Raw genomic sequence first — 27,687 nt, 5'->3', positions numbered from 1 at the left:
AGCATCTTTTGTGATCCAGCTGCAAATCTCTTCAAAGGAAAATTATTTTATGTTCCTGGCTGACAGAATGCATTAGGAAAGAGGAAAAATAAGAACTTTCACAACAGTAACATAACTGCAACTGGGAAACATGGTAATAGGCTTTTTTTATTTTCCACTAATACCTTCAAAACAGCTGTGTGACTGACACAAACCTACAGTGTAAACTGAACATTTCTACAACTGTTCAATGGCAGATGCTTGGTTTTTTACGAGCTATTTTCACTCGAAATGACTGTCTGTTTATAACCACATCTTTTCAAAATTCATGATGCTAAGAAAAAGATAACAAGAAAAGAAAAACAACAACTTGCTGTCGAAACACAATACACAAATTATACACAACAAAACACAGGCAGGGAATGTCAATGGCACTGTACTGGACACACTGCCCCACAGCATTGCCTATAGCCACACATCAACCATGTAAACAAAACTGATGACATGCAATCTTCAAGTGTCTGGACAAAGACGTGGGCTGAAGACACACCCCTTCAGACTCTACCTGGACTGATACCATTGCCATTTGACCTTGTAAATCTAAGATTCTTGGCTCATACTTGTAGTACTATCTCTTCCGTTATATTTGTAGCATGTTTTTGCCTATGTAGTATAGCAGCACTTTATTGTCCCAGTGACTGTATTTGATATATGTAACCTTAGATCAGATTAGTTCTGTCTCACTACACTGATCTTGTGCTCAGCTTCAGCACTATCTGCATTGTATGACCTGTACACATCTTGCCCTTGTGCCTGTTGTTTGCCCACTATATGCACTTTTGTACATTGCGTTGGATAAAAGCGTCTGCTAAATGAATAAATGTAAATGTAAATGCAAAGGCAATGTGTGAACACAGACTGCTATGCAGCCCTTCCTGTCCCAGAAGAGATTCTCTACACATTGCCCACACTCACTCAATCACATACACATCAGCTACAAGCTGGGAAGACAGAAAAACTGGTTGTAAATTATCAATCCATCTCAAATCACTTTCTGGTAGTACATTGAGTGTATGAGGTTGATGACATCACATTCGACACAGTTAAACGGAGTCAGCAGCTGAAGCGTGATCCTTGCTAAAACTGGAAATCTTGTGAATTGTGAAAAACAAGTTCAGGGCCACTACCAGTCTAAAAGCAAAAAATTTCTTGCAGAAAAAGTGCCCCCATATTTTGATCATCCAGGGACCGTATATATATGTGTATATATTACATAATTTTTCTCTTTACTTATTGTTATATTTTCATGTTTATATCATTGCACAAAGCAAATATAGTATTTTAATATGTATAATATTTTCACAATATTAATCGATAATGAATTTTATTCCTGAAAAGATGAGGGGCATATTTATTCCCACTCCTGTAGTTACTTTATTTAGGATGGACATAGACAATCTCATGTTTTATGATCAACTGGATCTAGAGTTGCACTGAGGGTGGGAGATTGACTGATTGATGGCCAAGTGAGAACATTTATTTTGTGTTCAGTGAGCCATTTCTTTGTAGATTTTGATGAATTCTTTGGATCGTTGCCATGCTGGAATGTCCTGATGTAGTTTAGCAGATTCAAGTCACCACTTCTTTCTGTCTGACTTAAAAAGTGGCTTCTTCTTGCCACCTGGAACCTGGGAATGTCACAAATATGCAGGTAATGTTCAATGACATTTTTTGACACTTTGTATCCTGAAGATGTAGGTTTGTTTTGGAGAGACTGCCAATTGTGCCTTTGGATTTATTGTTTCTCAAACCACTTGCCTCCAAGCATATGCTGGCAAGATACGCCTGCTTCCTCTTCCTGGCCTTTCAAGCCTTAGATTTCTTAATAATGGATATTATTGTTAAAAGTGCATATTCAGCTTTTTCTGTACTCTTTTATAGCTACTTCTACTTATGGAGGTCAATGAATTTTACCCATAACAATGATGCTACTAATGCAATTCCTTCAGTGTGTTACCTCCTTTTATACTCCAATGGAACAAGAAAATGTTAGAGACCTCTTTAAAGTTCCAGAAGCTTCCACTTAACTTCCAAAGTGCAGAATGTGGGTGAAGATTTGTGTTTTATTTATAAGATTACTTACAAGTGTGAATAAATGTGTCCCTTGTGTTTTACAGAATAAAAAGTAGCAGTGTAGCATTGCGTAGCATAGGCGGCAGTAACATGGTGTTTAAGGTTGCCGGTTCAATTCCCTGCTGGGGCACTGCTGCTGTACCCTTGGGCAAGGTACCTAACCCACAAATGCCAAATTATATCCAGCTGTATAAATGGATAACGTAAAAACAGTAACTTATGTAAGTGGCTCTGGATAAATGCGCCTCCTAAATGCCAATAAAAAAAGCATGGAAAAAAGCAATTCAAATGTGGATGGCTCTGTGTGGGTACTGAATGTGTGCGTACACGCACACACAAAGCAAGCCCCTAAACATTGGTGGTTGACAGTTTGCACTATGAGATGCAATCCACGAAGTGTCAAATGTCATGAGAGTGTTACCTTCCATGGCTCTGTCACCATGTGGCCAATGGCACTGCATCATTAAACAGTGCTCAAGGCATTAAAGTATTCAAATGTTCAAAACCCTGTCTTTCTTGAAGGAAGGTGCTCTGTTAGTGTGACGACTCTGGGGCAGAATTAACAGCATCATTCAATTTTCTCCCACCTGCATTTCTGTCTTGCTTTTACAACCAATCCCTACACACACACACACACACACACACACACACACCCCAGCCTGTTATCAAACCAGTTCTACATGCTTTAGAGTGACGTTGCTGCCCGTTTCCAGAAGGTGTGTTTAAATTTAAGACATTAGCCTGTGTCGATGGGAGGTTGTCATAGTTCACAGCAATTAAGTGAAAAGCGTGGATGCTGAGAAGTGATTAAATTCAGAGCTGAAATTAGAATAACATGAATCAGACTCTGGGTCTGGATTCTACTACAGCAGCGGTGAAAATTCTACCTCTGTGCAATAAAATGAATCAATAGCAAGAGAACACTAACAACCAGCCATTGTACCGTATTTCCATAGATTATAACCTCAAGGAAGTACTTTTTTGCCAATATGAATAAATAATGATATGTGGCTGGAGAAGAAACTGGATACCCTCAGAACAGTTTTCAAAGTAGCTAATTTGAAAAACTTTTTAAATTAGCATTTATATTTGTACCAGAGTAATGATCAATACTGCCATTTCATACTTGGCGAGGTAACTTCAATCAATTAATGTATCAATGTAGTGGGTTATAAAAATGTCAAGAAATATGCCAACAATAAAAGGAATGCTAGAAAATAGCTCCAGATGACATATTTCATGACAAGCAACACAGCCTTGAGTATACTTTATCCATCTAATATCTCTAGTCTGTTAAAAAAAATATGCTTATAGCTGCACTTGAGATACACTTAATACACTTAACATTTGTATTTCTGAATTAAGCTTCTTCGAAAGGTTATTTGTAAAAGAAAATTCAGAACTCCACAGTACAGCTCATCATCACATTACTGTCCTACGCCATGCAGTTTGCTGCTGCCGAAGTTGAGAGAACAGCGCCAGTACAGGGAGAACAGGTTATCACACACTCATTACAGCAAGCACTTATGAAACAGCCCAGAGGGAAGGCTGGTGCAAACAAGTCACCAAAATCACTTATTTTAACACAGATAGGGACGACAGACCTAAAAAAATATATTCTAAAGACACCACAAGTAACATTGGTTTAACACACTGAATACCAGATGTAGTTTGACACAAACAATGTGACATGCAAATGCCGTGGAGGATGACTCGCTACACTAGTGTCTAAAGTATCCAAGGGACACCAGCACTTAAAAATGTACTGGGCTACAGGATCCTTCCAGCTCTATCAGAACTGAGTTTATCAGGTAAATGGCTGGGTCAGACATTTTTTTACATACCAATTTGCATTCAGAAAACATTAGCTACATTCAGGGAGAAGACAGCAACACCAACAGATGCCACCAATGCAGCCATTAATCATCGACACGGCGCTAACAGTGCACAGCCAATACACATTTGCTTTGCATGACTGCTTATACAGGTTGCTGTGGATAGTTAAAGTAACTGTTTAATGTATAACTGATTGTCTTTAAGAAAACTGGCTGAACTAATTACTGGAGTCCAGTAAGTGTAGAACAAGACAAATGAACACTGCTACCATCTAAAAACATATATTCAGAAGCAAAGAGCGAAACATTGAAGTATCCGGGAAAACACCTTACTTTACCTGAAGCACATGGATGGCATGTCAGACTAGTCCTCTGTGTGTGGCATGATGACTAGCACAGCGAGGAGAGAGGGAGGAAGGGAATGAAAACAGGGAAAGAAAGAAGTGCATTCAGGCCTAGGAGAGGGGTGAGAGAGACAGAGCTTAAGGGAAGCAAGTGCAACAGTGAGGGAGACAGAGAGAGAGACAGGGAGAGAGAGACAGAAGGAGGGGGAAGAGATAAGGGAGGGGGAGGGAGTGTGTATGCCCGCACTTGTGTGAGACAGACACACACGCACACACGGACGCATGCATGCATGCGCGCACACACACAAGCACACGAACACGCATGCGTACACACGCGCACATACACACACACACACACACACACGCACACGGCTCAGTGCTACCGTGTAGCTAGATGCTGTGCTTTGAAGAGAGACGGGGGAGGGGCAAATAAAATCTGCTGCACATAAACAAATTAACCTTGGGCAAACAAGCCATTATTGGAAAACTTAACCCCCTAACCTGACTAAAAGGATACCTCCATCATCACAGAAAAAGCGAGAGAGAGAGAGAGAGAGAGAGAGAGAGAGAGAGAGAGAGAGAGAGAGAGAGAGAGAGAGAGTGTGTTCTTCAACAGGTTGAGAAGCAATCTCCCTAGAAACAGTGTCAGTGTGGTGTACAAGGCGAACAGCTGTCCTGTGGGCTCACGCTCTCACTCGCGCGCTCACTGGCTAAGGATGGCTGAGTGGGAGGATTGGGGGGGGGGGGGGGGGGGGGGCTGCATGTGCCTTCTCCATTGTCTGCGGTATCTATTATTGAAGCTGGCCCCCTTCATCAGTAACCGGATACGACTGGCCAAACAAAGCCGGCAGCACACTCCAATTAACGAGCGCTGCTGAAAGGCGAGCTGGCACCCCGGCTCGCTCCAGTGTGGCACTCGGCGCGGCGCGGGCTTCGGGGGTGGAGACGGAGTAGCCGACGTTTTTTTCCCCCCTGCCGCCTGTCCAACATGTTTAAGGGCACACCCGGGCCCTTAATCAGCTAGTTCTGTAGGACTGGGATGGGGGTGATCATACATGAGGTCTGAGCACAGTAAGAGATTCCAGTCAAAATATCTACATCTGATCAATGCAACAACATGACAGGCTGTTTGTAATAACAAATGATCTTTGAAAACTTGTTAAGTGACCAAAATGAAAGGTAAACTGAAGCAACCTGAAAAAGCATCAGAGCAGTGATCACCACAATTCATCTGATCATTCACAAATGCTTTTGTAACCGAAGCACAAGCAGTAAAAAAAAAAAAAAGTTCTACAAAAACATTTCCACATTTCCAGAATATTTTGAAACCGGACAGGCACAGAATGTTTGATAACAATGCCTCCCCAGCGGAGAAAAGAACAAGCCACGCCAAATACTGAGCATGAGCAAAACAAGCCAAGGACAGAGAGGCTTCCTTCAGAGAACCGCTGAGAAAATGAAAATAAACTGGGTCCAGAAACAAGTGGGAAGCATGACAGCAATACAGAAATACTCTAATTGAGGCTGGATTGGTGGGGGAGAAGGGGGAGGGGCAAATTATCCCCTTCAGCAAAGTCCACCACAATGAAATTAGGCTTTCGTGCTTTCACTGGAGTCGGGTTACACTTTCGTGTTAAAGCAGACGGTGAGGCAGCTGGACTGCTAGCTGGTTGCTTGTAGGGCCACACCCCTTAAAAAACAGGAACAGGCAGCGAGGGGCTTTGTTTAGAAACTCAGGTGAGCCCGTTGGCCTGCGAGAGATGCGGGAATGCCAGGGAGTGGCAGCTCAGAAACCCGTGTCTGTTTACACATGAAACAGAAGCAATGGCTGCCACAGTGCAGTCAGGAGTCTGCAGGGACACCCTGTGGGAGCTTTCTACTCCAAGGGGGCGGGGGGTTGGTTCTTCATGACTGCCACTTTATCACAATGCGCTACAGCTACAACGACACAAACCGGCAATCAAATGCTCACTTGGGGAACACTTCCGCAGTAGGTCTGACGCACACCATAGACATGTGTGAAATGTAATATTCCACACTATAATGCCTGCAGCAGAGTGTGTGTGTTTACACTGTGCATGTATGTCCGTGTTGTTACTCGGCATTTCGGATGTTGACAGAAAACAGTGCACAGGGTGTAAATGCCAAAAACACCTGAAAATGGAGCGACTTAAGATCACTGAATGAGACGCTGATTTAGACTTGGATCTTTTCATGTTTACGACAGCAGTTAAATCTATATAATCAGTCTGATACACATGCTACCATGATTTTAAAATTAAAGACAAAACCAACTACATGTGTTCTATTATCACAAACACCACACAATATAACCTTGTAAAGATTTTTAAAATAATAATAAAAATATTATATTATTACTAGTTAATTATAACTAATTATACTAAAATATAAAATAATATAAAAATAAGAATAAAACCATTTCTATTTGGCTACATTTTGACCACACTGAAATTCACCTGGTATTCCTATTTTCTTGTCTCCGTGTTTGTTTCTATACATATTACATCTTGCATGACAGGTGATGTCTAACGTAAGATTTTTATCATGACTGTTACATTAGGTCGACTGTTAGTGTTATTATGCCTCTGTCAGCTACAAATTCTGGAACAAAGTACTGGCTGTATAAGGCAATGAGGCCAATATAACGATCAGACACGATGATATGTTCTCTTAGGACACACCCACTTCTTTCATTTCCGGTTTTTGTGAGATGCTGATTCACAATACAGACATTTGCCTTCAGCAAGCATACTTTCTGAAATGGAGAGCGACATGTTGGAACAGTGCATCAGAAAGAGGAGTGAACACTATTTGATAATTGGCTGGGCTAACTTCAACACCACTTGCAGGGATCTTGTGTTATGCAACAACAGCCATTGACAATGAAAATCTTTCAAGCTGCATTTTCAGCCTAAAAAAATACACAGTAAACAAAGAACAATTTATAGATATAACATATTTTTTCAACTGTACGTGTTGCCCAAGTTTCCTTCGGTTAGGTTTGTGAGGCAGATAATTGCATGAAACGCAAACAAACAGGAAAATGAAGGCCCGTTTGGCCACAATGCTCCCGATCTGCAGGTTATGCATTTTCCACTGAGGATCCAGCGAACACAATGACTTAAAGAAACAGGAACTGGTAACTCAAGTTACGGAGGGAGGGCCAAGCCTGGTGTACGTTTCCTTTTAATATTCTAGGGAGGTAATAAAGAACAGTGAACTGAAACCGACCCAGCTGACGCTTGGCTGAGAAGGCAGAGGCATATGATCCTCCAGAGTCAATGGAGTTTTACCTGCGCTTCATTGTCCGAGACAAATAAAAGAGAAACCTAAGCGCAGGAACAGGCAGCCTCTCTTTGCTCACCGTGCTGGTGAGTAGGCCTCAGCTGTGCCTTTGCAGCGCACGCAGACAGCCTCAGCACACTGCGCTCTGTTAAAGGGGCTGGCAAATGCACTTTAGGAGTGTTACATTTGTGTGCCCTGCGCAAAGGATGTGCATTGTGGATTGTGCACAGAGGATGCAAGCACTTGGATGTACATCCAAATAAAAATGGTGACGTTACATTTACTTTGTGTGACATGTCACAAGAGACGTGCATGGATCGATTATTCGGTTGTGATAACAACTGAATGCGTACCCCAAATAACCCTGTACATCTTCACCAGACATAATGAGTGCAACAATCTGCTCATCTCCCCCCCTCACAGCAGGATCTCAAAGTGTATATGGCCCCCAATTACACTTGCAGTCGATCCAGATAGAATTCACCTTTTATGCCTGGTGAGGAAGCACAAAGCGCTATTAGGGATATTATGATCTCACAATTCAATGCAATTTGATGAGAACTAAGCTAAAAAGCATGAAAGCAGCATATGAAGACCCATTTTGCCTGAATGACTTTTGCCGGACACTGCTACACAAGCTAGCTTGTTATTAAGCGTTGTCCTTCAAATAAACAAAAAACAAAAACTTTACAGAATGAAGACTACTTGCATTAACTGAAGACGGATGACAGACATATTTGAGTGCCACCTGGAAAATTCAGCACTAGCAAAGAGATTATTCTGTGCCAACCCCACATTTTGATTTCAGCCTGAGATGCATTTGTTTTCTGCAGCACTGAATGAATCATATTAAAAATGCAGACTGACTGGAATTAAACATAATTCCACCTTTATTAGAATTTGAGGATAGAATCATTTACCATCTTATTTTACTGCCTCTGTCTAATTAAACTGTTAATTATTTCCAGCCACTCCCTTTGTGCTGGTTAGAATCGTGTCAATGGTTTGAATCATACATGCCTGCTCAGCCTGTGGGCAGTTGTGCTGCAGTGGATTGTGGGCCATCAGGAGTACTGGGGTGAGGGGTGGCATACAGGGCGAAGCCATCATCAAGCTCTGTTGAGATGCTGAGCTGCTACAGAGACCCTGTAAGGTGACTGAGCTAAAGCTGTTCGTGCATCATAATAACCATGGGATTAACTATCGCCTTGTTGACAAACTGAGAGAGACTGATAGATTGCACTCTCTCTACCACTGTGACTGACAGGAGCCAGAGCCAAGGTACCAATCTCGTGTGACCAGTCATTCCACTGCACCTGCACTGCGAATGTGGTAGAGAACAGCCTGTATGTTTTAAATGAAGCTGTGCCTCTATAATGTTCAGAATGACACAATGATTTTACAACGCTGCTGAAAAGTCTGTTTCAAAAAGGAGAACAAGGGCACATTTTTAAGGGCACATACAGGGCATGTATCCCCTTATTTTTAAAACAAAAAAAAAACAATGTCAAATTTACAAGCTGCAACTGGAAAAATATATGACTCAAATGACAAATGATGAATAATACATATAAAACTGGTTCTGTGCCAGTACTTTTTTTTTTGGAGTTTGCACTGTAGGCAAGGGTTGATTACACAGTACACACCACGGAAGCACAAAATTTGTATTTGCTTTTATCTTTTTTAGTCATGATCTATTTGCCATGGTTTATAGTTAATAACAGGACTAGAATCCAGCTGGTTACTTTGTTGATGAAATATGTATTTTTAAATTAACCTTATTAGAATAAATAGAAAACCTTTCAGAAATGTTTGATAAGTGGAGCATCACTCACATAATCTTTATCCTGACCATCCTAACATATCCATTTTAGCACATCAGCACATATCTCTGATTGTCTTGTCACATTCTGGAACTTCAGGTAAAGTAGACAGCAGTCATCCATAAGTATCAATGCAATTTTACCATACATAAATACTTGATACGATACCCTACTCCTGAAAATTGCTGATGATCCCCCTGACTCTTCACCACTCCACCCAAATCAAGTTGAGATTTTTGACTCTGTGTTAAAATATAGCTAAGGCAGAATGAAAGAATATTTTGTAAGATGATTGCTTTTGGAATCAGCCAGCCTTTTAATTTTTAACATGGGCACCTCCCTATCTAAGTACTTGGTTAAGTCTGAAATGAGATGCAGAATGATAGTAGTCTCACATGTGATGATCTGGTGTGACAGGACTAAAGCTTTGCACTCATTTGTTTAAATGCACAAAAAGCCAGAGACAACCTGTGCCTCAGTGTTTCTGTAAAGTATTGAAGGGCCTTCATATGACACACATAGGTTTAAATGCATAGGGCTTTTTAAACATGAAAAATTTAACGTGCAGATGCGGTCTGGATGCAAACTAGTCTACACGCAGTACCCCAGGAGCTGCGTTTGTCCGATACCCCCAGATAACTGCACACAGGGCTGTGATCGGACTGTGGCACAAACCATGATTGTGTCAACAGGTTATTGTCTTCTGTTCCGTTTTTAAACAACAGCCGCAGAAACCGACATGTAGGGAACATCCACAGAGCCCTCAGCAGGACACATGCTGAAATCATCCCTCATCCACATATGGGGGCTAATACTGCCTTAAGCCTTCCTAAATGCTAAAATTTCTGGATGATCTAGTGCACAAGGATTATTTTCTCAACATATGTGAATGTTGCCTTTACTTCAAAAATGTGACCCTTTGTTAACTGCATTGACTTCAATGACATGAATGAAATGAATGAATCAAGATCTCAAGGACCTTTCAACCTGTGGCACCTCATGCAGTATTTGGTATTTTCATTCCTTATATCACAAAAGGAGTACAATTAAACTACTGATGTGAAGTGTTCACAGTTACTATGAACACTCCCACGCACTGACTCCCTCCTGCACTGGTATTACATGGCAAAACAAATACCTCTGTGGCACAAGCTAGGTCAGAGCAATCTCAGACTCACAGGCACTCATGCATACAAAAACTCAATTCTCAGTCTTCTTCACGCACACACCTCATATTGCACACACTTGTTTCTGCAGGAGCACATTCTTGCGCTGCATACCTTTTCACTGGCATTCCATCTTTTTTTTTTTTTTTTTTTTTACCAAACCAGAGTGCAGAACATCTGTCCCCCAGCAGCCCGTCTCACACTGTTACCCTTGTGTCACGGTGACAGACAAGACAAGGGATGAGGGAATTCTCAGCACACCCACAGGAGAGTTCAATCATACCCCGTCTACTGCAGAGGAATGGAAAAAAAAACTACTCTTCTTAAATTACAGATACGTCACACTCAATGGATAGGGGGCTTATCTTCTTATCATGTAAAAAAAAGGCATTACCTGTGCCCACGTTTCCCCCAATTAGAGTTCTATATCCAAAAGGCAGGATGTTAAAATGTCACACAAGTCGCTAAGTATACAGTGGATAGTGGGGGGCCTTCAGGAATGCAGGGCAATGACAACGGAAAGCTGTCACAAAGGCTACAACACTCAGACAGACTGGAGTGAGTTACACTCAGCATGGGGAAGGGCAAATGCAAACATGAAAGACTTGTAGGTAGGGTTTCCATTCAAAACACATTGACATTTGCCATGATTTTTCTATGCCTTTTTAGGGATAAATGTAAGATGTTCAAGGACTATTTCAATTGCTGCTATTTCCTGTGAAATTGTGCTAGTGTTAACACGTTGTAGCAATATCTGACATTGCTAGACTTGATAGTATATTGCATTAAGCTGGCAATTTAATAAGAAAGATGGATGCACTTTGCTCATGAGAGTGAGCCTAATTATTTTTTAGACCTGGCCAATTTTCATTTAATTCAAAAACAGTTTTGCCACTCTCCATGACTTTTACGTAATCTTCCAGGATAACATATTTTCAAGGATGGGTTTTGAGGGACTGTGGGAACCCATTGTAGATTGAACAGCACACCTATTCACCACCTCAGAATGATAACACTCTCTAACTGAGTCAATTGAATTCTTGTGTATAATAAGAGGTAACATGCCATATGTTCCTGAACAAGGGCTACTGAACCACTAAAATATCAACTGGCATCCAAAAACACATGCAATAACATGTATATAGGATGAGACTGCAACACAGACCTTAGCAAGAAGGACCAATTAACTTAAATGTTTACTTAAAAATATGATATTTTTCCTCAGCTCTTTTCCGTCACAAACGATTAGGGGTGGGAATCACAGAGTAAGTCACAAAACGATACTATCACAATACGTTGCCCACGATAACAATGGTATCACCATACAGCGATTCTGTGATACTCCATACATTGCAAGACAATCATCTAGGATACATCACAATATCTGTGTAACTGAAGAAGAAAAAATACCCCTAAAAAGGCAAAAAGCAGGAATTATGTATTTATTCACTGCATTGTGGTGTCAGTTTCACAGAATTTGACAATTAATTATCTAAATTTCGCAAATGAAACTCCGGAAGCCATTGTGTTACATATTTTGTGGCAATTAAAGTCATTCAATTCAAGTCGTGAGTTCATTCTATATTTTACATTCAATTTTTTTTCTGTATGGCCTCCATGTGTATTGAAATACAGTAATTAGGCTAGGTGACAAGCTAGATCATGTTTTTCTCATTATCAGCTGGCTCCGTTATTTCTTGTAGGGACACGTTGATGACAAGCTCCTGTGTGTCATGAATTACTTGGATTGGCTTGTAATGGTTACATCGTTCAGTCTAGTTTCGGTATAAGAGCGCTACACAACCCCACACCATCAGTACGAAACTGTTTTTACTGAAAATACCCTTTCTCCGGTCTCCACTGATGTGGTGATGGTGTGTGTATACAATCATGACCGTGAAGAGGCGTTTCTGAGGCCAAGCTGCAGTTCAAATTAGTTTTGAGGAGTTGGGTGGTTGGCTAACTGTAAGGGAAGACACAAACCATGGAAAGCTCTAAGCATTGCTGCTCATCCTTATATAGTGAAAAATTAACAGCAAACTTTATCGTGACAATCACCGTATACAACAACCGATGTGTGTGGATACATTTTCAATTTCATTCTGGGAAATAGTACCAAGACATTGGATTACATCGTAAGAGGGAGTTAACGTTAGCTAGCACACGAGCTGATGTTTTTTTAAACCAACTTTGGAAGAAAAAAAGAAGTGTGATGAGGGACCGGTTGGCCGACTTGACTGCCATAAGTGAAGATATATTTTTCCTCTTTAAATTGCATAACATTACTATTTTGCCAGCTAAGAAACAGTAGCTAACTTATCTCAGTTAAGTCAATGCCCTGTTTTCATCAACCCATGACATTATAGCTAGCCAACTAGCTGGCTGTCTAGTTGATCCTACAGTTGTTACATCTTTATGGTGGTCAGTTGTCCAATAATAACATAACTAAGTAGGTCATCAAATTAACCATAAACTAAGTTATTAAAATGAACATCTGCAAGTTTAAGGATTAATCAACATAACGGTGTAAATTCGCGAGCTAGCCGTTAGCTAGCTAGTACCACCGAGGTGTAGGTCTGGAGTTATGCTCAGGGTGGTCAGGGAAAAGACATGGTAACGTTAGTTGCAATAAGTAATTGCTAACCAATAACCAATTGCGAACCAATGACAAATTTGAGCTGAGACTGTGATGCTTTAACCACTTTCTGTTTTTTGGATGTTAGGTAGATAAGCTTTTGTTTAAATGCCTAATCATGCAGAATACTCGCGATATAATTGTAAAGTACCTTTCAATTAAGAAAATTGTGTAAGTAGGAGCTACCTAGCTAAGTTGACTAACTACTCAACTGAAGCTAGCTACTTATATAAAACAACAGTCTCTGCCATCCAAACTGTTTAGGCAGTGTTACTTACAGAAATTGAGTTCGACAGGTCTCATTTCCAGGGAGAACTGACTCTGAGGGTAAACTTGCAGTGAAGAAATGCGCACAACTTCTCTTTCTCATTCATTTGATAAGCTCCACCACGAGGAGTCATGAAGTAGTGACTCTGGTAAGACGGGGGAATCTGTTTTGAGCGCCTGCATATTTTAATAAAAATATCGATATTTGACGCCAGTGTATCGATAACATATCGCAAGAGGAAGTAATATGATATATTACCGTATCGATATTTTGTCCCACCCCTACAAATGATAGCTATCTTGGCTACAGAGCTTGTCTGATTTGTGGCTTTGTACTTTGGTCTTAAATCCTGGCATCCCAGTTTGCAAACATACACATTCCCTCCTTTCTCCACTCTCAGGAACACAACCACACCCCCAAAATGAATATTCAAGTAGCCCATGTGTTGTGTGGCTGTCTGTAAAGTTTAAACCTCCATAATTCTAAAAATGACTGGCTTGAACATGTCGGACATATGTGAGCCATAAAGCTTTATTAGTAAGAAGCAATGCACAAGCAAAGCACTTAGACTAAAAATTTTTAAATGTATGAAGGCAACAGCAATGGTGGGCAGTATGTGAACAACATTTACAGTAGTTAAAGATACTTCATATTGCAGGCCATTTTAGTAATTAAGGCATATGATTTACAAAGATGGTTACACTTTCAAAAATAATGGGTCTTAAAATGTAATGTTTTGAATATGTGAGAACTTATACATAACAACAGCCCAGTTACATTTTTAATAACACCCAACACATGTGCACCAAAAATTCTACAATAAACACTGCAAGACAAAATCAAAACTTCGCTCTGGGAAGCTATTCTGACCCAAAAACAAGACAATATTGCCACGCCCCAGCTCCACAACCCATCACCTTAGCAACCCATAACACTTTCAGAAGGAAACACAGAAATATGTAAATCACTTAGCATTAGTGTTCTCTTGAATTGGAAGAGACTTGCCTTAAACTTTGAATAACCTTCCCAAACCTTTACATATTGCCAAAGCAACCATGTTTTCAGTTTGCCTGTGATCCTACTTCAGTTTGTTGATTCTGAACCGAAAAGTAGTGTGGGGCTAAAAGCATATGCCAGGAATGGACAGACAGTAGCCAGCTCATACACACACACACACACAAACACACAAGCACGACTCCAACCTTTATCCTGCAACGCCAAGGCTGTTTATGGTGAGTGAGAGCCTCCAGCCATGCATGCCCTGGGTCCTCCACAACCTGTCAGCGGGTCAGAGCTAGGCTTGGATGGATGGAGCACATGTCCCAGATTTAAAACAAACAAACCTCCAATTAGAATGGTTTCATCGGTCTGACAGGTCATCTGCTAATGGTGCTGCTCCGTCCCCTTTCCCGGGCCACTCTCCCGCCGAGGTGAGAGAAAGGGGCGCAGCAGAAAGGCGCAGAACAGCACAGGCCACTACATAGTTAACATTCCTCACAGATGAGGGCTAGGGAGAGGGGGAGAAATCTTTCGGCGAAACACGGCAGTACAGTAGCAGAACAATGCCCCTCACAGCCGGGCTCCCGGCACTCCTAGCCAAAACACAGCCAGTCAGCGGAGACCAGAATGCCAACAGAGCACTAACAATGCTGGGCAGTCAAAATACAAGGCCGGGGAGAGACACCACAGCACAGCCACAATGATGCCAAATGAGACAAAGCACTTTGGAGTCTGGATTTAGAAGGGGAAAAGCTCCTACAAATGCCTCTAAAAGTCCTTTTCACAAGGCTTTAGCACACAGTTAAACAGCACTGGCCTTTGCAGTTCCATCACACAGTACACAAGAGTGATGACCTGGAAGCAAGAGAAACTTGGAGACCCTCAGGGTAGTTGTAAGGTGTCATGTTGGCACATGTTAGAAGATCACTGTTGGCATATGACCTTTGAAGTAAAGCTGAAATAATCTCCGTTTCACTTGCTCTTCTTCAATAGTCAGATTGCCCTGCACGTTTTAATATCCTCAGTTATCTGTGTGCAAACACAGTGTGTAAGTGTGTAAATTATCAGTAAGCAAACAAAGCACACTGGACTCACAACTGAAGTGAGCAGCTGCGAAAATGCAATTTAAAAAAAAAAAAATTCCATATTTACTTATGAATTAAAACTAAATGTCTGAGAATAATATGCCTCTTTGTGCAGATTTTTCTCAGTTAAGTTGTCAATTCCTCAATTTCATATGCATCCTCTTCCCCTTAAAGCAAAATGCAAAAAGAAGGCTACCTAAAAAGGTTTGGCTCTATCTTACGAAAATAAGCTTCAGAAATTCTTCAAAATATTCCACAATTATAAACATACAGTATTTGTTTAAAATAAATGAAATAGCCACAGAAATGCAAAGAGGATTCTGCCAGCACAACGCTTTGTGTGGGAACTTGGCTACAAGACAGGGGAAAAGGGTGAAAGAAATAACAGGATTTCATAGTCATATGACTGGGGCATTCTTTGCAGAATTAACTGAAAGCAAAAGGAAATGGTCATGAGAAAAAAGCAAAAGGCACAACAGTCCCTCGGCAAGACAAACGGTGACAGCCAGAAGAGGAGAGCTGAAACAGAAATACTGCCAATTTCCATTCGTACAGCAGCGCATCTAACACTTCCACCTTGTGTCTTTTCCCAGTGTAGCCAGGGTGAATTAACACACTGTCCTACTGTGCTTTGTCAGTCCCTCGCAACTGCAACCTAAGAACTTCTGACAGCATCAGCATAGTGTTTATGCTCCTCTGTTTAAAAAGGTCTCTGAATTGCTCACCAATCTATTTCTCTTCCCTCTCAGATGCGCAAGAAACATCGCGTGAAAGAAAGCAAGGACAGGAACTTGTGCAAGCTCATGTTATAAGCAAGAAATCCCTCAAATTATCATGAGGAAACAATGTCACAATCGCAGAGGACATGATTTGCAAGTTTTAAAAATACTGTCGAGTGTGCATGATGTACAAATACGCATCAACTTGTCTGATGTGTATGAATAATTTCAGCTACATATTAAACATATAACTTGTAGTATGAATGCCATATAAATGTTTTCAGTTTTCACTGAGGTATTCCTGTACTGCTGCCAAGAAGGTACAGTAAAGTCTAAAGCAAACAGTGACAGTTGCACAGATGGATCACACTGGTGATATGCTCATCTAACTGTTACATTAACTTCACTAACTAATGTAAGACTATTTGTGGAGTACATTTGTGGAGATGTGCTGAAGGTCAGCTAACAGATTAAGGAAGAGAGAACCATGTCACATGTAAAATTAATGACTGTAATCTTCTCAATGTGTAAATTCACAAAAACCTTGAAATCAAATGAGAGGAAATGTAGCGGGGACAGTGGACCAGGAAATGGGTTCCCCTCTGTGGAACTTTCCAGTCATTCAAAAAGGTGCTGGAATGGAATATGGACATTTTGAGACTCGACAGCCAGCTTTGTTGGGTGAGGGTGAGGGACCAAAGAGGCTGGCAGATCAGCTGACAGAACCATACCTTGCTGTTGGCACACAAAACATGTGCTTTCACTTGGGAGAAGGCAATCTGTATACACCATCTTCAAAGCCCCTATTTCTTAATTTGAATAGCCTTAGTTTTTGTTTCTCTCTTAACACAACATCACTGTATGCACTTTTCCTACAAGGGCTATTTACTATTTAGTTCAGGCCCATTTCGCTGGCCTGTGACACTTGTAAAGAGACACACTGGTAAAATATATTAAAAATCAGATCCCATCTCATTGTTCTCCCAGGAAGACATTTGTGGAATAAATATATACATATGAACCCACCTAAATAAAAGGCTAAATAGTGTGTGTGTGTGTGTGTGTGTGTGTGTGTGTGTGCACACACATGCATGTGTGTGTGTGTGTGCACATGTGTGTGTGGGGAGGGTGTTATGACACTGCACCTCTTTCTCCAGACATGAATTCACAGTGCATGCCTATTTTGTGCTGTGTGCTCAGCCATACCAAACAGAGCCCTGCAATTAATTGTGGTTACTGTGGCTAACTCTGCCAACAGCACTCAGACAGCAACTTCCCCATCGCCACGTCATGTGATCCTTTACGACTCTGACCCCCAGCTGAGAGCGCTTCCTGGGACAGCCTCCTCGCTGGCTTTTAAAAAAACGAGACACCAGCATTTGGATGCAGTTTGGCGAAAGTTAATTATGACCAGCTTAAAGCAGTCTGTGGCATGCTGTCTGGCTGCCGGGGAGGGGGGCAGGGAAGTCAACCACACCCTCACAGACTCAGAAGGGGCCGGAGCACCTGGGCAAGATGGAAGTGACTGATTCGGTCAGGGTGCGTCGGCTGTGAGAGACTGGTGTCAACAGCGCGGGGGCCGGGGGACAGTGAGAGAGGAGAGAGCAGAGCAGAGACAGCAGGAGAGGCAGCAGAGCACCCGCAGCATATGGAACTGTAAAAAGAAGAGCATAGACGCTTTCCCTGTCGTGTTTATTTTGCCTTGGTTGTCTCAGTTCTTTGTTTTCTGTTGGCTGACCAGCGAGGCCAAGCTTGTGTGGAGTTTTTGTTTATTTCTCGCTTCTCTTCTCTGGGTAACAATAAACGCCGGCTCCGCAGACCGGAAAGCCCAACCTCCAGCCGCCCCGTCTGATCACTCCCCCGGCCAGACCACGCCTGCGGCTGGCGACATGGTCCCGCCCCCCAAAAAGGGTGGGGAGGGGTTCGGGGGGAAAGGAGGCAGGCTCGGCCCTTGTTTTCAGACCACCTCTGTGTGTGTGTGGCAGTAATAGGAATCTCACAGATTCAGGTCACGATGTGCGTCTATGGTGGAATTTGTCCAGTCCTTGTGTGGATGCACTCTTGCTGGGTGCAGGATTTGTTTACAGTGGGCATTCCATCATGTTGCAGCACAGCACTCCCTCTGAAAACATTACAAATTCCCAGGGAACCGTCAGAAAAGGGCCACAAAGCAATGGCCTGTGCCTATCCCTGACGCAGGACAGGATCAAGAAAACTTCATCAAATGGAGAACAAAAATCAAAATAGTCATCGGTCATGGCTCCTCAAAGGTCACCCATGACAAAACCCTCAGAAAAAAGTGCTTGGTTGGACATATCAGGCATTTACAAATCATCAAAAAAATTAAAAAAAAAAAAAAAAAAAAGGAAAGCTGTGCTTTCAGGAGAACTCAATGCAACGGTGACCAGTGACAGTAGTCTACATTTCATGACCATGCACGGCTATTTTGCCAGCAATGACTACAGACCGCCCAGGGGGATTCGAGCCCTGAGAAGTAGATCAAATGGCTGATTCAGACTCAGAGTTTCAGAGCAGTTGTGACAAGGCTACATTCCAGCTTTCTTTCCTGCCCCATGTACCAGGAAGTCCCACAGAAGGAGACTCAGAAGAGCAGCACAATCGGTCAGCAGTCAGTCCTCTTGTGTCACAGCAATACCTACAGCTTCCAAACAGAATGTTTTCTTGAAGGTTCCTACAACCACTACAAAACTACATTTTAGCAGGCCCTTCTATTACACCTACACTATGACATTTATTCGCTCCAATAAGTAGGCATGAGAAACTCACAAGCCTTGAATATACCACATTTTACTCTTTCTCCACAACAAGGCTGACCAGGAGAGTACTGACCATTGCCAAACCTAATGGTTTGCCAACCTTATCCTTTGCAAATGCAGGATCCCCCAAGAGCTGCAGTCTCATTGTGGTAGACTCATATACACCAAAGCCATACTAAAAAACATTTACATTGCATTCCGTTTATAAAAATTACTGATGAAATAACAGTGATCAAAACACTGGGACAGAATCATTCCTATACTAATGGTGTTTAAATACTCCACTTATGAGAATAATTTAATTATTATTATTATTAATTATTAAATGTAATATGATATATATTGGAGTGCAACAGTGTATAATACACCGCAAAACGTGATGAAGTCTTTAATGTGAATCTGGCATGTTGTATAAAGTACTACCTAGCATATTCAATATTTTTAGAAAAAAAGACTGTACAGCTGAGTGCCAGAGATATCACCCTCTGCCAATGAAAAATACAGCCTTCCAGGGTCTTAAGACAAGGGGAGCACCACGAATGAAGGAAACACCAACGGGTGAGGCACTTGACACTGCACGTGTTAATGATATATCAATGACTATGCAATGGCACTGTAGCCTAATCACATATCACAAGACACAAAAGAACTGTAGAACCTAGTTCTTATTTATCACTGTCAATTAGAGTAAAAACTGTATTCAAAGCATAAAGGTCCACTTTTAAGAAAAAACTACTAATATGACTCAAATTGTCCTGAATGGGTGTGAATATTATAGGACTGCATGTACTTTAAACTTGGATATGCTTCTGTTCTTTTGCGCTGGAAGTTGCTCTGGGTAAGAGCGTCGGCTTAACAAATGTAATGTTATGCAATGTAATGCAATGAACTTTGTTTACTGAGCTCTTATTCTTATCAATTTCTATGTAGTTTCCACTGGTGTTTGTCATATGACACATTTGCAAGCTGTAATGTCTAATAAACATTTTAGACATCTGTTTACCATCTGAAAAATCTCAAACTTGCCCCATGCAAAGAAAACACGGGTTTTCCTCAAGAAAACAATCCATGCTGCAGGCATTTGGCTGCTATTTAAAAAAACAGAGATCTGCGTAGAAGCAGCGGATCAAGAGTAGACAAAATTGGGATTACATGGACACTGAGGAAGTCAGCCCATTCCTACTGTACGTTAACTTCAGACAAGGACTGATTAAACACTGTGAGGTTTACAATAGAAAGGAAAATTGGGGGCAAGGCATCAAGCATATGGCAGACATGTGACACACATGTTAGAGTACAGCATTTGCACTGTGCAGATTGGTACTATGTAGTCCTTTCATGAGGGATGGGAAACCATAAAACTAAGATTGGTACTATGTGGTCCTTTCATGAGGGTTGAGAAACCATAAAACTAATTCTTAAAGGACACCAAGAAGTACTCTTGAAAAAAGTTATCTTTAGCTTGCTTTATCATTTGACATGCATGTTGCATCTGAAATTGAAAACTGAATTTATCGCAAAAAAGTACACTTGAGTGGAGTCAATTTGTCAAATTGAAAAAAAGTCTGTAAATGATTCACAAAAGGATTGTTCATTAAATCAAACACTCTCTTTAGGTTTTACTTCTTTGTGGACTAACTTTGGGTGCATTCTAAACAAGCCACACTCGAGGCTCCTGTGTTGTACTGCAGTGAAAAAAATTCATGAAATTTTTAAAAATTAGTATTCAGTCAAAACGCTTCAAACACAACTGGATGGTTTAGAAGCAGTCATTTTTATGAGCATTAGCATAGTGGAAACAATACACTAAAGTAAATACATCAATATAATATACACTATATGGACAAAAGTATTCGGACACCTGACCATTACACCATCAGGGTCTGTAATGACATTGTATTCAAATACATATACTTTAATATGGAGTTGGTCCCCCTTTTGCAGCTATAACAGCTTCCACTCTTCTTGAGTGTACATGCAGTCATGTTGGACTGATATTACATTATTGGCATTTAGCAGATGCTTTTATCCAGAGAGACTAACATAGGTTACAATTTTAAAATGTTATCCATTTATACAGTTGGACATTCAATGAGGCAATTCTAGGTTAAGTACCTTGCCCAAGGGTACAGCAACAGTGTCCTAATGGGGAATCGAACTGGCAACCTTTTGGCTGCAAGCCCTGCTCCTCACAACCATGCTAGACTGCTGCCCAGGACTCCTTTCATCCTTTCAATGCTCCTTTTGTGTTCTTGCCCACGCTTCTCATGAACTCTGCCACAGCAGCCAGCTAGACACTACTAGAAGACTTATAAAAGCAAAGAGACGATTGGTAGGGAACATGGAGAAGTTTTTTTTTGTATCAAAAAAAATTAAAATGTCTGACATTCACTAAGCATACAGTTATGCATGTAGCATCTACACTGCAATTACTAAGCACTGTGATTCTGATATTGTTACCATTTCCAGGGCAGAAAAACAAACTGTAGCCATATAAAAAGCTTCTATATATCACCAATATTTTGCGGCACCAATGGTTTCATATGTGATTTCATTCTCTTATTATGTTTTAAGTATAGAATAAACACCATATAACACTGCAAAAAGGAAGTTATTAATATGCTTATGCATTAATGTTGTTTACATGTAATATGTACATTACATGTAATTAGGCATTGGTTGGGATGGTGCTCAGAGAGTGTTGCCTGGTCTACATATTATAAAAACCATGGATCCCAAACCTGCAACTGGTAAGGACGTCAGGCATAGGACCTGAAGCTTTTCTCCACCATAATTATGTACCAGGCATCCCTACAAGCACTCTAGTCTCTGCCATCTTGGAGCAATCAGCAGTAACACATGAAAAATAATACAATTATCAGTTGCATAATAGTAATGATTGGGAGTTCACTGGTGCAAAACAAAAAAAAAAGATGTGGATATAAGGCAGAAGGGAGATAATGAAACATGGACATACGGAAATCACACACACGCGCACACGCGCACACACACACACACACACACACACACACACACACACACACACACACACACACACACACACACACACACACAGAATCCTCTATCAAAAGCACAGGGGAAAAAAGGATGTCATTCGTGATCTGACAGATGCATTCATCTCCAAATATTCTGCTTGAAGAAGTGAATCAGACAAAATTTGGAGAAAAACTCCAGGCCCTATTTATAAAGCCACCAGAACAACAAAAGCATGTACTGTCCCATATGTGTCTGGACATAACAATGGAGAGGAAAGGGGTTAAGTGTTTAATTATGTGGCAGGAAAGGAAAGGAAGCCTTCAGTTCACATGGATCGGCATGCAGCCACAGTCTCACTGGATGCATCGTGTCAAAGACAAGGACATTAAAGTGTCCATGATGGTGTCCAGGCAGCCAGAAAAATCAAATATTACACAAAACTGAAAACTTTCTAATGTGTTTTATTTAGTTCTCTAACCATGACGTTTGACCACATTAAAAATATAGAAGAACTCACTTATGTGCAACACTGTATGCAATGCAAATTATCTGTCACAGATGTTTAGTCACACACTGGCTGTAGCAAACTAGAATAAAATCAGTCTAAAATCATTAGACTTAGAGTGATAGCTAACATATTTGAAAAGTTGCCATTTGCCCTGGGTTCACTCGCTGAGCTCAATTTACTGGACTTTCATTGTGTGCAAGCAGAAATAATGAGCCCCTAGCAGCTGAGGACTGAAGATTTTCATCTCATTGAAAATAAGAGAGCTCATGTCTTCTTGTTTATTCCTTTAAAAACGTCCCAAATCACATTTTCATCCTTTCACATGCTACTGCAAATTTTGTTACAAAGACTAGATTTTAACTTTTTAAAGAACAAGTGTATGTATTTTGGCCAATGAGAGCCATTTTGACCATACCTGTAAATAATAAAAAATATGTTTTGTTGTTCTATTACCAGGAACACACAGCAAATGTAACTGGTGCTTGAAACTGGTCATGGACAGGCACATTCTACTGAATATTTAACACCAAAAAAGTGAAAAATTGCAATCTAAACTTAAGAAAGTCTCAATAGACAGAAAGCTATCAGGAGCACAGGCAGGTGATGAGACATAAAAAAAATCTTTGGCATAAGCAATTCACCCACAAAACCAGATCACTGCACTGCAGTAGACAGAGAGAGAAACACTGACAAGTGCACTCTGATTCAAGTTACCCAAAATGACAGTCAATTCTAAATACATACACATACTTGTACTCTACTAAACTCTACTAAATCTCTAAAAAAATGATTATGTATTCCAGTTTTTTAACCAATTTATCAGTTGTACCATTAATATCATTCCAACCCCTTGTTAGTTTCCGCATTAAGGGCATTGTGCTTCCTGCAATCAAAGTGGTTTGTAAATATCTGTACATTTGTATATGGACTCCCACGTCAAATACTTTGCGATCTACTGGGCATTGATGAAACAGAAGCGGTAGGGTTACCTGTACTACACATAAATTAATAATCCACATAAGAGTCACATTAAAATGTTATGCCTCCTGCACATACTCACACTTGAATGAATATTCTGTGGCTGACTGGGCAATTCAAGGGTGTGCCCTCAACCATTAAACAAATAACTTCATCTCTCGACGAAGACGTGAACCAAAAAAGCACAAGCATGTTTCTCTAACCCCCATCATTATCAGGAATATTTCTGTCAGTGTTCAAATCATTGTTAGTTACTTCTGCAAAAAAATCAAACTATTACAATGTACATAAATACAAAATGCCTAAATGTGGGGTTTAGTCATTGAGTGCACCCATGTATGTCCATAGGGTTACAGTATCTTCTTGATCAGCACACTAACAGGTGAGGAGCCTGAGTGAGTCAAGACAAGTGGAGTATGGGAGGTGGGGGAGGATATCTCAGATATCATCACTAATTTATTGATTGCAAATTTCTGTGACTTATGCACATGCCTCAGGGTTGGTCTACATTATGGTAATGTAGTATCTCTGTGTTTTCTGTAATGGTCGCTAAAAATAGCGAAAACTCTTGCTGTCAACCTTATCATTGCTCAGACCTGTTTTCATCTGTTTTGCCTCAACAAAAGCATACCAATTACCTGAATCACGTGTTACGTACTGGCAGATAATTCCTTTTCTCTTGATTGCTGCCAAGCAAGGTACATTCTTTTTCACATCATGATAGATTATCATATGACAAGGTCCAATTTTAGTAAAACTAATGCAGTCATTCCAAAACACATTTAAAGAGATACACTGTCCTGCAATCACATATGGGAAATTAAAGGCAACCCACACTTACGATGTAACAATCAGAAAATCATTTCATTTTCATTGTAATGTGTATTTCATAAGCATTTTGACTTTGATTTTGAGTCGGAAGACTCTTCCTTACATCATTGGCACACCTTGGTGGCAGGTCCAGAGAACATCTACTAGAGTAAATCTATTCATATTGTCAAACCATCAGTGAATCTGTATAAATGCTGCACAATTTGGCTACATGAAGAAAAAGAAGGCAATCTTGATGTATTAAAGAGATAAGTAATTGGCCACCAACTGATACACATTCTTCAGCTAATTAATTGCTTCAGTGCTAATCAAGTACAACAAACAAAACATGCTGAGATTTATTATGAGAATTATCATTTTAAAACATAAATTTCAGGATCCTCTTTTCAGACCTTAAGAGCCACCAGCAGTTTTCAGGCAGCTCTGTATCTGAGTGCTGTAGGAAGCCAGCAGTCATAAAACACAAAGTTCATTATTGCATGAAGCCTACCCTTGCACATTACATCTCCAAAAGCAATTTCTTATTTTTATGATTACTGGATTGCATGTAGGCATCCATTACAAAACATAGTTTGCACTTGTCTGTTGCATCTCTGCACCATTGTCAATTAGAGGTAATCTGTACACAGGTGGAAGTTCACTGGAATTAGCTAGCTAGGGAATATATCAATTCCTGTTGTCAAAAAGTATTTCAAGACTGAAACAAGAGCAAGACTCCCCTATACTAACTAGATCTTACTAAACAAGCAAACAAAATAAAAAAAGGTTTTTATAATCTGGATCTGTGCATTTCCATAAGCATGTCATGCAGGTGTGGTGTAAGTGGTGAGTGGGAAAATAAAACCTAAAAGCTGAGGAAAGTACAAGGAAGTGTGATCGTAACTATTCTCTTAAAAATGTAAATTCTGGACAGATGCCAGCCATGTGTGGATGGGGTAAAGGGGTCCTTGATTTGATTGGTTGCAGTCCTTGATTGCATTTTTGATTTGTATAACTTTCCACAGTGTTATCAGACTGTTGGCAGGGCAAGTCACAAGGTTAATGAAGCATGTGGGGGAAGTTAAGATGCTGCACCATCATGAATCTCTATGATCCTGGTTTTGGTTTTGATTATTTTCCTGCCAAGAAATTTCACCAGCAAAAATATTTTCTCACTGCCTACCAAAATTACTTACATTTATACTGTTGTATAAATAATTTGGTTGTTAAATGTGCTGACACTTGGAAGCACAAACCACTATAAAAAGGTAAATACTCCAACTGAGTGACCAGCTTCTGTGAGGGGTTATGATGAATTGTTTTTGGGTCTGAAAAACCTTCACTGGTTTGGTCTCCTAAGCTTTATGGTGAGCTTCCTTCCACATAACACTTTTAGTGCATGTCATCACAGAAGGGGAAAAGATCTGACCATAAAAAAACAAGCCGTTTCATGACGCTCCGTCTATGTGTGAGAAAGGCATGATTGTTAGTAGCTGGCAAATACAGCTGAAATCATGAGCACTGGAAGCATGTCTGACATATTCCAGATCAACAGACACACTATGGAGTAAAGATGAGGGTCCTTCACTGATTGGATAGACCTTGAGAATAATTACATCTCACAACATGAGATCTAAAGGGCCATGTTGACCAGATCCAAAAGGGAGCAAGAAAAAAACATGTCCCCAATTACAAAGCACACTGTAGCACTCAAAGTGGAAAAATTCACTCAGAATGTTTTTGCCTGCAAGAACAAGGCATGCAGAGAAGCATTCACAGATCTCAACAGATGGTCAGCCTGCCCCACTCTTTTCTCTCCCCTCCATCAAGCCAGTTTGGCCCATTACAGAAACACTTGCTATTTCATGTTCTATAGTATTATGTCCCCTGTATTTATAAGGCATGTTATGAAAATACTTGCTCTTGATAACCTCTCTGTGAGTGGGGCCTGTTTTTGGTGTGCACTACTGCTGACAACAGTGACTGTCAGGGGATATTCTGAGTCAGGGTTTTACCGCTTTCCCTATTGTTCCTCTAGAGGAACAGATGTTCAGATCAGTTTTGAAACAGATATGAAAAAGCCCATTACACATGAGACCCTCAGCTTTGAATTAATTATTACTTTGGTGGGCAGCTGGAACAAAATCATGTGCATCAAGCAAGCTTAGCTGCACAATTTCCAGTCGGGTTCTTTTAATCAACCCCAAAATAAATCTCCTCAGATGCTGAGGCTTACATATTTCACAGCCAAAGAGGGTCAAAGGGATAGTCTACTAATATGATGAAAGAAATCTGTATATGAGTGTATTTATTTATTTATTTATATACAGAAAAAAGATAGGTAGGAATTTGAGATAATCATTTTAGCACACTTGTATTTGGAAAATGCTTTAATACATAAAACAAGGCCTTCACCTCCACGTAACTATGTCACCCTTATCCTTGCAGTATCCATCACTACTGTACTATTGTATTTTCTCCCAAACTGGTCTGTTAAAAACACATGCTTGCATGCAATTAATTTTTATGCTTACATTTTGAAAAAGGTACATTTAATTTTAATAGCACTGGACAGGGCAGACTCATAATGTTCACAAATAATGCATTTTATTCCAGAAAACACAAAGGTCATGTTTGTTCACACACCTATAGTTAGTATTTTGAAAGCCTTCCTATAGCATGGGTTGCACTGACAAGATGTTTCCTGTAATCCTTAACGAGGATCTGGAACCTCTGAGGAGGGATATCTGATCATTCCTCTAGGTAAAACTGATTCATGTCATCAAGCACTTTTCATTTGTGAAATGCTTTCTTGAGATTGAACCACAAATGTACAACTAGATGGAGGTCTGATGATTGAAATGACCATTTGAAAACATTTATTTTCTGCTCAGTTAACCATTTCCTGGTAGATTTGGATGAATGCTCTGGATCAATGTCATGCTGGAATGTCGATGTTTGGCCAGGGTTGAGTTTCGTGCCAGAGAAGCTCAACCCTGTTTTTGGACAAAATGTCTTAGTATATGCACATGTGCATTAATACCCAAAGATATTATAGATCCCCGCTCTATATATATTTTTAAATATAGGCACTGCACAACAATGTTCACTTGATAAACACAAAAATCACAATGTTCATTTGATAAACATTTGCTTCACAGACTCTTATCCAGATCAAACTACATACTTTCATGTCTTCAGAGGTGGCTTCTTTGCAACCTGTCTATTTATTTAGGCAACACACCGAATGGTCACTTTATGCCAAAGATGCCAGTTTGCTTAGGAGACCTCCAGCTGTTGCCTTTAGGTTTATGATTGCCTTCCA

The 27,687-nt window shown here is 40.4% G+C and overlaps 1 protein-coding gene across 2 annotated transcripts in view; it reads right to left on the bottom strand.

Moving 5' to 3' along the window:
- The window catches only part of ptbp3 (polypyrimidine tract binding protein 3), a 77,179-nt gene that overhangs the window by 37,057 nt on the left and 12,435 nt on the right, over positions 1–27,687 (bottom strand). The window contains exon 1 of one of the 2 annotated variants that reach the window (XM_036528732.1): positions 4,286–4,328. The exons of the other annotated variant lie outside the window; for it this stretch is intronic. The gene's annotated coding sequence lies outside the window, so the exon portion shown is untranslated. Of the gene's footprint in view, positions 1–4,285; positions 4,329–27,687 lie in introns of those variants that run through there. 2 annotated transcript variants of the gene reach the window in all.

The sequence above is a fragment of the Megalops cyprinoides genome, chromosome 5 (assembly GCF_013368585.1).
Source record: "Megalops cyprinoides isolate fMegCyp1 chromosome 5, fMegCyp1.pri, whole genome shotgun sequence".
NCBI classification, from domain to species: domain Eukaryota; kingdom Metazoa; phylum Chordata; class Actinopteri; order Elopiformes; family Megalopidae; genus Megalops; species Megalops cyprinoides.
The sequence above is the reverse complement of the archived record's forward strand: the minus strand, read 5'-3'. Positions and strand labels throughout refer to the sequence as shown.